This window comes from Hermetia illucens, chromosome 3 (genome assembly GCF_905115235.1).
Source record: "Hermetia illucens chromosome 3, iHerIll2.2.curated.20191125, whole genome shotgun sequence".
Classification (NCBI taxonomy): Eukaryota; Metazoa; Arthropoda; class Insecta; order Diptera; family Stratiomyidae; genus Hermetia; species Hermetia illucens.
The window spans coordinates 67,576,766-67,590,027 of NC_051851.1; the positions used below are offsets into that span (position 1 = coordinate 67,576,766).

At 38.0% G+C, this 13,262-nt stretch overlaps 1 protein-coding gene across 1 annotated transcript in view; it reads left to right on the forward strand.

The window, feature by feature from the left end:
• The first annotated feature begins 8,656 nt into the window (after nucleotides 1-8,656).
• Nucleotides 8,657-13,262, forward strand: part of LOC119651583 — a 78,008-nt gene continuing 73,402 nt past the window's right edge. The window contains exon 1 of the mRNA XM_038055222.1: nucleotides 8,657-8,787. The gene's annotated coding sequence lies outside the window, so the exon portion shown is untranslated. The remainder of the gene's footprint in view (nucleotides 8,788-13,262) is intronic.

Sequence of the window (13,262 nt, forward strand, 5' to 3'; positions counted from 1 at the left end):
AGTTTATAATACTTTTGCCGCGTCCGCGTTTGATACCACAACTTTTGTGAATACACTATCGAGTTTTTTTTCAGAACGCAGATGTCGATGCGCCTCTTCCAAGGAATTCTTGCGATTTCCTCCGTCCTTCTTATCGGGGAACCAATATTTAGCTTGCAGCCACGTATTTGTTTGCCCCGATCTAATTAACTTATGTTCTCAGGCCGTTCATGCGTCGAAACCGTTTGGTGATTTCTCGATAGGAACGACGACGAACGTCGTGGCTTTCCAATGTGGTCATTTCTTTAAGCATAGTACTAAGTTCGCTTTTTCGCGTGAAATCTCATATAAAAACTGTCAAAAATTTCGCATTTGTGAAATAATTTCGCACCGTGGTACTAAGTTTTTCGCACGAAAAAATTTCGACCAAATTAGCTAAGACACAATTATCCACAGAAATCTACACACAGTTGTCAAATTTCCGTGCGAAAACAATGCACCTACACATTATTTTCGCGCGAAAATATGACAGATAGGATCCGCTGAAAAGTTATCACGTCCATGTGAAAATTTTCACAGAATCTTATTGGATCTTTAATTAAATCCTGAAACTATATTAGACAAATTAAAAAATACTAATTGAACGAATTTGCAGAATACAACTCACATCTCTTGCAAACCTGCCACTTTTTTGTCGCTTCTTCAAATAAATGCTTTTATTTTGCCTTTTCTTTTTTTTTTTGATAGATTCGGCAAGCACTGCACTATATAACAAAATAGCATCTTCCAAATCAGAATCAGAGTCTGAATCGATAAACATTTTTTGTATTTTGTGGAACACTGCTATTTTCTTTAAAATTGAAAATCTCCACTGTCACTGTCACAAATCTCCACTGTCAATTTTCCACAGCGAAAAAATTTCGTTCGAAAATATTTTTTCGTGCGAAAAACTTAGTACTACGCTTTAATGACATTGGATACATTTTTTTCATCAGCCTATAGTGGAAATAGCCATCAAAAGGGATCAGGTAGGATCTAGAATAGAGAAACAACTCCTACTTACTTTATTCATCTTTTTCCGTGATCACAGCATTTTATTTTTTTTACCGAAGATGGTACAAACTACGCTTGCTCCAAACCCTTCCCTTTTGTCTAGATTTGGGACCAGCGTGCTAGATATTTATGTGAATAGCATGGCGTGTTAATGAGGTCAGTGTAGAAGAATGCAGAGTAGATACCAACCTGCTATTTCGAGAAATTTCTTGATGCATTCCAGAATGCTTTTAATTGCCACAATCAAGACGGGTTCTCTTCCTCGGAATATTAATAATCATCCTTTTCTTTTACTCTTATTGTCATGGGGAGATTTCAAATATGATTAAAATTCGTCGTCGTTTGCGCAACGCATCAAACACGCCCCTAAATTGGCAAATTATTGCGCAACAGCCTGCGTTGTGCGATTTGTTTGATAGTGCATGGGCCCTATAACATGCTTGCCACCGCGGAAAGCCCTGTGAGTCCCTCTTGGGTTCAAAGGTTTAGGATTCACCTGTAATAGATCTTTGTCTTTTAGATATGAGGGCAATTACCCTTCAACTTTCCGAAGAAGAAATAAATTTTGTAGTTTTCTAGATAAGAAATTTTAGTTGCGCAATTGTTCATGGGCTATACTGGCGACCTTTGCCTCGATATGAGGGCTCAGGCCTTAGATTAATGTGAACATATGTTGCTCTCAATAGGCCGATGTCTGCTTATGCATCCTAGTATGGTGACTTAAAGTGAAACAAAAGGGGTTTCCTTGCAAGCTGGTCTCACTGAAAACAACTGAATACCTGGGTAATACCTGTGCCGTGAGCATGATATCCCGCGCATAAATGCATCACTGAATTTGCACCACTTGGATATATATGTTTATTCAATGTACTGAAATAAGAGCAGCTTGTAGACTAATTCGTTTAGATGTACATATTTGGAAACAACTGACGTGAGAGCCACAGGGCATTAGAAGATTTATCAGGAGAACTGAATACAGCTGTTGTAATGCTTTCGGCTTTTCGTATTTCCAGACATCTATTTGGTAGAAAATACGAAAATATTTTTTGAGAACAAACCGTAAAACCGTCATCGTCTAATATTCAGAAAATACGAAGTTATCTTTAAACGTGAAGAAAGTTGAGGCGATCCAGAAAAATGCCCAGTAGAATATACTGAAGTCATTTATACAGATGGCTTAGAAACATAAAAGGGTTCTGAAGCTATCAGATAAAAACGAGAAATGGCCGTTTTCCATTGGACAATATACAATGATCATTCAGGCTATCCTAAGAACTGCAACCTGGATAATTAACGACGATTTGAAGGATAGGTGTATCGTAATCTGCAGCGTTAGTTAGGCTACACTGACGGCATTGGGTAGTTCATTGATCATCTCAAAAATCTTTTAAAAGAGTGTGAAATCGTTTCAACTCTATTTCTAGATCCGATACGGTGCTGGATATTTTGCCATGGTAGTGTAGAGGGAAATCTGGAATGCCTTAGCAAAAGAGGGTTCAATTTTCCCTTTCCGGGACCGGAGCTAACAATTGAAATGTCAGCACTATGATTCAATTCTTTTCACTGAATATAGACATGTGGAGTATCAAATAAAAGGTTTCGGTTAGCACTTTCTGAAACCGCAGTTCTGACATTTAATGTAAAACGAGGCAATGTGGGCTGGCACTATATTGTGTTCAATCTCCGAAATACCCTCCATACCGAAATCTGCTCTAATAAGGTTGATAATAGTATATTACTATATTTTTTTAGAAAATGAATGAAGTTTTTCAGTCGCTCTAATATGCAGCAAGATATCTGTTGTTGTTGAAATCAAATCAAGTTTTGTTGAAATCAGATTATTACTAACAAAGTTGGAATAGGTCAAAGTTGTGACTTTTGTGCAAATTTACTGCAATCCCACGAGAATAGTCTGACATAATATATGCATGTACATTATGAGCTAGGAGGAGATGGGACATATATGCTTATTCAGAAAATATACAAAACCTTTCATACCTGAAGCGTCTGGATTCTGGTTGCCCGACTTGTATCAATTTTGTTACACTTTACGATCAAAAAGTACCGCGTATTTTAAATTTAATCAAAGCGCGCATTGCAGAACTGATTATTTTTTGTTTTTTTAAGGTTTTGTGTAATTTTTAATTTAATAACACCTTATCGCCAATGCATCATCAGCTTGGCGTCTGTTTACATCAGACAATTTTTCACCTTTTATCGCATTTTCATATTGATAGTTTTGTTAGGCGTTAGAGTTTCTTTCAAATTTTGTGTTGCTAATGAAATTTCAGGTCCTCGTCTATGAAAATGTTGTAAAAGGCCTTTGGGAAGTCTACTCTGTCGAAAGCTTGGGCATATAAGTAGTATAAACATTTTAAAAATGGCCGCACAGTGGTAGAGAATTTAACTCGTTCCAGACACCCAGCCACGTTGAACACCGATTAAAAGATAAAACGGAATACTTATGTGAGAAACTTTCTATGCATATTTTTCCATTCGCATCTGGCTAAAAACCCAAAATATTCCCTCATTTTTTTTTCAAGCTACTAGAAATAAATAATATAAATATGACAGACGTAGATGTTATGCTCACGATAAATACACAAACATTGTCTACTACCGAATACTGTATTCGGCATGTACATAAACTGTACACCTATTTTCGACTTACTTCGTGCATAAAAGTATAGATATGTCCATATGAGGTACGTACACTTGTTCAATGTACAAATATATCTATCTGAATTAGGCACTACCCCAAAGCTTCATTAACATATACATACATATAAATGCACACATATGTCTGCCTGGAGTAATTGATTTTGATAAGTAAATGATTAAAAAACTAAAACGTAATGTTTCCCTGCGACCTCCCGGTCATGTGAGTTCACTTTCTTGTGATATTGACGAATTGATATGTTATGATGACGTCATACACGTTTTAGAATGCACGAAATTCACACAAATCGTAATAGTTTCACCTTCTATAACTTTGTTAATAATAGTTGGATTTCCTCCAAACTATTATGCCTTATGGTATCCTTTATCCAAGTGCCAGTGTAATTCTAGCATGTGTTTCCAGCTAAATTTCTAAAATCTGCTAATATGCTATTATTAACTTTATTTCTGCAGATATCGGAACGGGATGTATTTTGAGGCCTAGATTTCATTTGGATACACCACTGTGCTTTTTTCAGATTTTTCGGTTGGATAAGTTCTGAGAACGAGACCCGTTACATTTCTTGAGGGTCTATTTTGAACCCTCCCTCCCCTACGTTTCAAATATGGGACTAGTTTCGGAAAATATCGAATAATTGAGCCCCACATGGCCACATTCTGTGAAAAAAAAATGTACAACAATCATCCCCCCCCATGCTAAAACTTGACACAAAATGGCGCCACTTGCTCTATATAAAGGGAGCAACAGACCATAATTTTCATGACAATCGATCCAGCCGTTTCCGAATAAATCGGATTTGACAGACAAACGGACAGGCTCGGTTCTACTAAGGTTTTGTTTCACACAAAACCTTAAAAAGGTGAAACTAGGGTATTCACATGCTTCCAGCTGTTCAGCTGAGCCCACTTTACATGAGGATGGCGTCACATACTTTTAGAGTGCAATCAATTCATATAGAATACAAAACCTTCGCACTCTGTAGCTTTATTAATAGTAGTTAAATTTAAACGTCCAACAATCAAGGAACTAAAAAGGGCAAACATCAACGTTTAACCATTGTGATCTAACGAAATCCACCCACAATCCATTATCCACCAAAATAACCCTCAATCTCTTGAGCATTTGCTAATCCTTGGTAGTGTGTAATTGATAATTATCATCATCTTCCCCTCCTTTAGGCGTTGTCCGGTTCAGAAACAGGATTAGTTCCTAATTGGTAATTAATACATTTAGTAAATGGTTTTCAGATGGCAGCGTTTTAAAGAAATTTTCCAATAGTTTACAAATAGAAATAACAGGTTCGGTTTATGTACGTTTAGGGTCCTGGTATAGTGTACTTCAGACTATTGACTACAATGTGGCGCCGATATTTCCTGATGTTTTTAGAATGCAATAAATTCAAACGAAAAAGAAAAATACGGAATATCAATATGTATGTACGCTTTCTTAGGAAATAAAGTAAAAAGCAAAAAAAAACAAATAAAAATGTCATATGGCTCCCAAAAAAATCCCACATGGCCCCCATCAAAATACTACAAATCGCCGACTGCCCGTCTTATATACGAAGCCAATTCGCATATGGAACCGATTTCAGCAGTTGCTAATAATTTGTGGTGAAGGTTTTTAGTATGTGTACCTAAAAATGGGAATGAGTGTATAGTGATTGGTAATTCTCTTATGAAAAGTACTTGGTTGATTCCAATATGATTATCGTGAAACCTGCTTGCATCATGCAATATATAATCAGCTATGTTACTGCAAAATTGTGTGCATCTGCAAAAATCTTCAGGTTGCAGGTAAATTTCTAATAATATAGTAATATACTACTGTTAACTTTATTTAACCAGATATTCCAACGGGATTTTGTATAGGTGCATCACTGTGTTTTTTTCCAGATATTTCGGTTGGATATCGAGACGTGTTTCAGTTTTTGGGGTACACATTTTGTGCCCTCACTCCCCAGTGCTTTGCCTCATGTCGGAAATAAGATCATTTCCGAAAAGTACTAATAAAGCCCTTTCATTTGATAACCCACATGACCATATTTTGTGAAAAAAGTTTTGCTCCACTCTTTCGCATGTATGGCCAGACTCCATTGAAGCCAACAGGAAATGATGCGACTCTTTGCACGTGTAACGGTTCATAGACCACATATTTCCACCAAATTTCCTGGCGTTAGCTCCAGCCTTTTTGCATAAATCCTGCGCGACAGGCAAACTGGCAGACAGACAGACATTGAATCGATTTTAGTAAGGTTTTGTTTTACGCAAAAGGGCGGGGAAAAATAAATTCTTTATAAATGGAATTTTAATATTTCACTTGAATGTCAATTATTCTCCTTAATTATGACGTCACCACCTTATTTGCATGGCTTAAGAAGCAGTTAATTTTCGGAAAATTTATAAGTTTGAAATGGTATAACTTTGATAGTAATTGCCGGATTTCCACGAAACGTGATAGTGTGTTCTAATATGTGGCCAAGTTTAGTATTCCTATGATGAACTTTAAAAAAGACTGCTATACTATTAATAAGTTTATATGGCCAGAAATGGGAATGAAACATATCTTGAGGCCTAAATTTCATTCAAGGCCAGGTGGGACTACTATATTACAAGTTTTGAGCCTAAATGAAAACTTAATTCTTTTATGAAATAAGTCAAACCCTTCAACCTTCTCCACCTAGTTCTCAATAATCTTACAACTTGCATCTAAACGTATCTTTTATTATGTGTAAAACTTCTAGTCGTGTCTTATGAAAATGTGTATAGGCTGAGGTTAATATAAAAGATATGCGGCATTAGATACCACTTCGAGCAAATCCGAATGTAGCAATCATAAATGTGTATCAATTCAATGTTTATATATAATTATATATAAATCATAGGCCGTTACGCTCAGAATTGAACTATTATAAATGAAAACTGTAAATATCCATGAAAGTCTCCCAACCTGCTATCATTAAAATAACAAAACCGTCATCACCTACGCACCAGCACAGTATCTTTCATGAGGTCATCTGATCAAAACACCCAAAAATACTAAACGAGGTGAACTCTGTCGACCCGTATACCGTTCGACCTAGTAATGGCTCGCTAACAAAGTAGACAAAACAATACCGAATGAACGCTAGGAGAAATGCTGTCTCTTACACTAAACAAACTCAGCTGAATCTATTGTTCAGAGCGAAGATACTATCAGTCTCAATGGTTCTTGGGAGACAGCCGAGTATTGGTTAGTGTGGAAGCAGACGGAAAGCAGGCACTCCGTTGCAGCCTATAAGTTGAGCATTGTTTTTAAAGTATGTTCATAAGACACCTCCACACTAGCACTACTTTTTCAGCTTCACAGACAAGCGGGTTTAGTGAAGCGAATGATGGCTAGTCGTTGGTGCCTAGCACACCAAATGTGTGTCTCAGCTACTGATACTTCTGCTACCTCTCCCCAAGAAGAAGCTAGTCAAAGATGCTTGAGCCTAGCGAATCTAGTTAGTCAGTCGGACTGAACACTGAACGACCATTGAGACGAGACATATGTGCGGTCAGACCATACACTTACTATAAGAAATTCTCCGCGGCTTTTGGCTTACTACCGTACGTTGTCTGACTGACACACTTTTAGATCTTGAATCCGTGAATCTATGGAAGTAGGTCTCCCGCCGCCGCCGTCGATCTTTTTCTTTTATGTACGAGTATACTCATAACTTCTTGCTTATTCATTCGATCTCAAGATATTTTTCTTATTTCTTTTCTTTTTCCTCAACTCGATTTGGTAGATTTTTTACTTTAGTTTCATATAAAGTCAATTTCTACCTCTTCTTCTTTTAGAGAGGTTTTTCAATTGATATTATTTTCTTCTCACTTCTCACGGCTCCGTTCCGATCTGGGCTCATTGCGTCCACTGCCATTTGCTTATTTTCTCTATAGAAAATAGTTCGGAATCGATTTGACACTACTTGCTTGCACTGTATTAAGTGCTCAGATGCATTACGTAGTATTAGGCAGTTTTAACAATTTTCGGATCGGGACGAATCGAATCGGATCGTTGACATTGTTAATGTTTATCTGTAAAAGTTTGGCGAGCTTTATAAATATTTTGGAAACAAGTGAATGACCCTACCCTCGTTTCGATGCAACGCTTCCTCATCTCATCTCGGTGTGACTATTTTCTCCCCATTTTCGATGCTATTTATTTTTTTTCTGCCTTCCCAGTACTTTTTATACACCTAGGAGAACTTTTGGCGGAATTATAAAGTGATTTCCAACATTCCCTAATGTTTATTGAATTGTGAGCATGTTTTCCGGGTAGAGTCGGAGTAATTCAACGAGCCAGTGCAGTCGATAGGTCTACCTGCTCGGTCAACCCAGTGCACGTAACTCATTACGAAAGCTGACCAACAACTATTAACATTTCTTTCAATTTTTCCTGATTTGTGGTTTATTGTTAGAAGATCGCTTTTTAAATACAGTTCCGAAACCCCCACCGAAAGTATCTACTATCTAACGCGTGTCGTTGGAGATATCCACGACTCTCACTGGTTTGTTAATCCGGTCAGTGTGCCAATATTGGATTTACCCTAATACCGGGACTGGTCGTAACTCAAAAGAAAAAAACCTGCATCTCAGGTGTCTAATTTCTCCAAACCTTGTGTTTACGCGAATCTTGAAGATGTCGAATCAGTGCAGAAGCTGCGGTCGCGACCTTAACAACAATTACACCCCGTACACAAGTGGCTTTCCGGGTTCAAATGCAAGTAGGAGTAGTGGCGGTTCAGATCGACAACAAATTTCAACTACGTCCGCGACATCGTCAAGTGCATATCAGACAAGGTCGTCGACTTCTTCGACGGCTTCAAACGTGACGTCAGCATCCACTACGTCACCAACGGGTCACCCTGCTAATACGCATATTACGGCAAAGGTGATGTTCGGTTCAGTTGGCGCCATCAAGGAATTGCGGGAAAGCGAAAAGGCCAAAAACGCTGTGACTAGAGCCGGCAGGCGAAACTAATGAAGAAACTATTCTAACAAGATCAAATAACTATCGAATCGAGCTATTAGATAAGTTTTAATCATAAGGTAAGTAAAGTTGAAGCTCTTTCATCAGCACTAAGCTTACTTGTCAAATATAACACAATTGAGTATCAGAATGTTCCCGTCCAACGTTGTGAATTTCGTTTTCAATTTTACTTATTCTTCTGCTCAAGGTAGACATTCGCTATTAAAAGTCCATCAACCTCCATTTCCAAATAGTAACGATCAATGGCCATATGCACCACTGCCATCTTCTTATTGTGGTTGCGATTTTGAAACCATAGTCTACTTTTTGCTGGTCATATGGTTGAAACCTAAAATGAAGCACATTTCCATGCTCACTTGCCATTAATTTACCATCCACGAATATAAACTTGCGCGTAGCTAGGAATGCATGACTGGATTTACATTCTTTTACCTGATTTTCGAAATAGAGGAAAACCTTAACCCCCTAATATTAATATTACCTACCAAGACCCCGATTTCCCCCCTATATTGGTGAAATCGAGATGAATGAAATTAACAACTGAAGTCCCTACTGACAACCATGAGGCTAGAAGTACCTAACAAACTGAACAAGTTGTCGCTTTTTGACCGTTCTCCTGCGCCAGCGTCTAGGTTTCTATAATTATAACAAGGCACTTGCCGCATGCTTTTCTATCTTTTGACACACGCTAGTTCAGAAAGGTTTTTTGTTCGCCCTTCCTTACACGTTGTTGCTCAATTTCATGTGTCTGGATTATTTGAGTTTTGCACCAAAGTAGACCCTGAAAGGCAAATATGTATTCATATTGTGAAATAATATGATGTAGATGGGTATACACAAAATAATGAAAAGGAAACACCGCGATGGAAACAGCATCATTTGATATTTTTTTCAGCCTCTAATGTGATTGAAGCTAATAGCAAACCAACATTTTCACCAGAAATGTCACGCTCCTTTACCAAGTCTCCTTCAAGAAGACTATGCACAGGAGATTAACTCCCAGCACATTTTTCGAAATTTTGTTGAGACGGGAAAATCTTGCACACTTTCGACCGCGACGGGAGTTAATAATAATAATAATAATCGTTGACGCAACAATCCATATTGGATCAGGGCCTTAAAGTGTGTTAGAGCACTTCATTCAAGACCGTAACGGTACACTACAGTACACTGTAGGAGGCAATGTGGTCAGCATTGCGTTTTCCGGAGATTCTTACCCTGATTTGACTTAGGTACTCATTCACAGCTGAGTCGATTGGTATCCGACGTCAAATCACGATACAAATCCCTCTGCCACCAGTGAGATTTGAACCGTGACCTTCCGTACGATAGCCTTGTGCTCTAACCACTCAGCTATCCGGGAGTTGCGTACCCAAAATTCCGCCCATAAGGGCTGCTGCTTGTGCCGTTGTTATGATGCAATGCATTGATATGTGCTCACACGGTTGCGAGCAAATGGCTGCGAGTGGCAACATCCGTCATAACAACAGAAATTGCACAGCTGTTTATGGCTTTCTAGATCCTAGCGGGAACAAAGGCAGAGCTTCCTTGAAGATTTATTTCGGATTAATGGTAATGGATCTTAATAGAATCAGTTAGCGAATGATGCTTCAAAAGTTCTCTATAGGAAGATTAGTGGAAGAATAGGCGACATCGATACCCCGATACACCAACAACATTTACCTATCTAGTCCTTACCCGAAAGGTGCACAATGAGATTCCATATCCCTTTGCCGATGAAGTTGCTCCTCCTGTGTGTAGTTTTCTTGGTTTTCTCTCTTTGTCTGATTCTTAACCATTTTTACCACCTCTTCCGTGCTGCAGATAGACCACCTCGAATGAAATCGACCTTAGAAGACAGCGCAGTTGTCCTCTAGCTTCACATCACAGGTGTTGCCCGGTGTGTATCTGAAAATGGGGTAGGGGCTCAAATATCACCTCGGCTTAAGTCCTCTTTATGGTTATCAAATAGCCAACTTTGTATTGGGCAAATAACCGACATTGCATAGAATACATCCACGTTTCTCGCCCATCTAAAAATTTCAAAAGTGTTCCTAAATAATGAAATTTTTATACTGCTTTTGAAGTAATTAGACAGTTTTTGCTTTTTCGCTGGTATATGTATTTTTATTCGACTCCCTTATCTCAGTACAGCACTCGTCGAATCTGGGCAACTAGTCCTCCTTCTGCGACGTGAAGGATATAAAAGTAACGGCTGAGAGCGTCTGCGTTTGCGATTTTCGTTACAACGCTGGGCAATTATTTATAGTTCTCAACAGGAATACTGGAAAGTGCTTGATAGCGGGTATAATGAAGAGTACTTTGAGTTCATAGTGTCCGGATGGTTCAAGTGGTTAGAGCGCGGGGTATCGTAGCGGAAGGTGGCGGTACGAATCATTTGTGGCGGAGGGATTTCTTATCGTGACTAGATGTTGGATAACAGTAGACTCAACTCTGAATGAGTACCTGAGTCAAATCAGTATAATAATCGCGGGCGAGCGCAATGCTCACCACATTGCCTCCTACAGTGTGCTATAGTGTACCGTTACGGTCTTGAATGAAGTGCTCTAACACACTTCAAGGCCCTGATCCAATATTGATTGTTGCGCCAACGATTATTATTATTATTACTACTTAGAGTTCGCAGCTACTCAATTTTTCTTCCAGTAGAAAAGTTGTCTATTGGCTGCCGTTGTTATCTTTGCTGACATACAATTGGAGGGTTTTTGGGGATCAACCCAGGTGAAAAATAAACTGGTAGAAGAATGCAGATTTGTTCACATGAGCCTGGCACGATACCGCGTTCATTCCTGTTGGCATCGGTGTGTATTTCTATATTGAAAGTTTGGTTGTACTCATTCAATTTTTATTTAGAAGAACTACAAGCATCGGAACGATAACTATTTTAAAGCCTTTTACTCTTGAACAGTCTAAACTTCTCGGAAACGAACTTGATGTCAGTCCATTCCATCTGGCCTCATCAATTCCTTCGTTAAAGGATAGCGCTCTGTATTCTTGAAGATTCTTGTAAAGTTCGTCGATTCCCCATTTGTGCATGCAGGACATAAAAGTGCTCAATTAGTACTTTTCGAAACTAGCATTGCTCTTCATATCAACTGGACGATAAGAGAGTTCAGATCCAAAATGTAGGGACTTATCTATCTATTTAACCAAAAAACACGAAAAAATGCACAGATCTAAAATCTAGATCTAGGTATCAGTTCTTTCCGATAGTTACTCCAATAAAGTTGATAAGGGCATATTACTATATTTTAGAAATACCTAAAAAGTTATCCTAGGAAGGATAGAAACGTTAATATAAGGAGGCATAACACTGGAGAGCCTACTATTATTAGCAAAGTTGCAGTAGATCAGAGTTTTATATTTTCCATGAATTTACTGCATCCAAGCATCATACATAGAACATGATCAATATGTATGTATAGTGCTATAACTATATCTGTGCGACAATAAAGTAAACCGTCTAAGAATATAAGAGATCATAACTCTAACGGCCTTATCAGTTTCGTCCATTCCATTCCCTCTAGGCGTTGCTTCTCCCCTTGAGAGTCGGTGATCTTCGTCGTAACATGATTTGCATGATTCTCGTCGTGATGAGTTCCGTTATAATTATAGTAATCCTCAACGCGACAATCCAATTGAACCAGAGTCTTGAAGTGTGTTAGGGCACTTCATTCAAGATGAAGATGAAGAGTCACCTCATTGAAGATCGCAACAGGATTGCAGTGCACCAATGTTGCCAAAATTGTGAGTTTCGTTACAGGGAATCTTAATATATCTTATTATGACAAATGTTTATAACTTTCTTTACGATGAAACTCAAGAATTCTGACGCTTTTTTTCTACACCGCCAATTAACTAGACCCTCTCCTTTTATGTGGAAACCAGCTAATAATATAAAAGTGTGCCAATCTATGTTATCTACGTCTTAAAATACCCTTCATACCGATATCTGTTTAAACAGTAAATAATGGTAGATGACTGTATTTATTATTACCACATTTTTTAGAAATTGACTGAAAACCCCTTAAGTTGATCCTAGAATCATCCAGAAGTATGATACTACCAAGTTTGGTGGAAATCGCGCTATCACTAACAAAGTTATAATAGGTTATAAAATTGTCTCGTTTGTGTCAATTTACTGAAATTAAAGACTGAATCACACTAAAATTAATTGTTTGACCAAACAAATACATAAGTATTACGATCGAGGCGCAAATGGGAAAAATGTATGTACATTCAAATATTCTCACATAGGAAACACACAAGTCCTCTCATAATTAACCCATCAAGATTCTGGCTTTCGACTTTCCTTTTTGTTTCTATCTCATTTTCAGTTTAACCAGCAATATCTGTTTCCAACCAAAATCCGTTAAATATCAGTTGTTTGTAAAGCCAGCTGGACAATTTACTAACCAGTTACTAACGGATAGTAAATCGACAGTTTTTCAAAATCAATTTCAAAATTAAATGTTGAAAAGGAAATCAATTTTGAAAAATATGGATTCGGGTA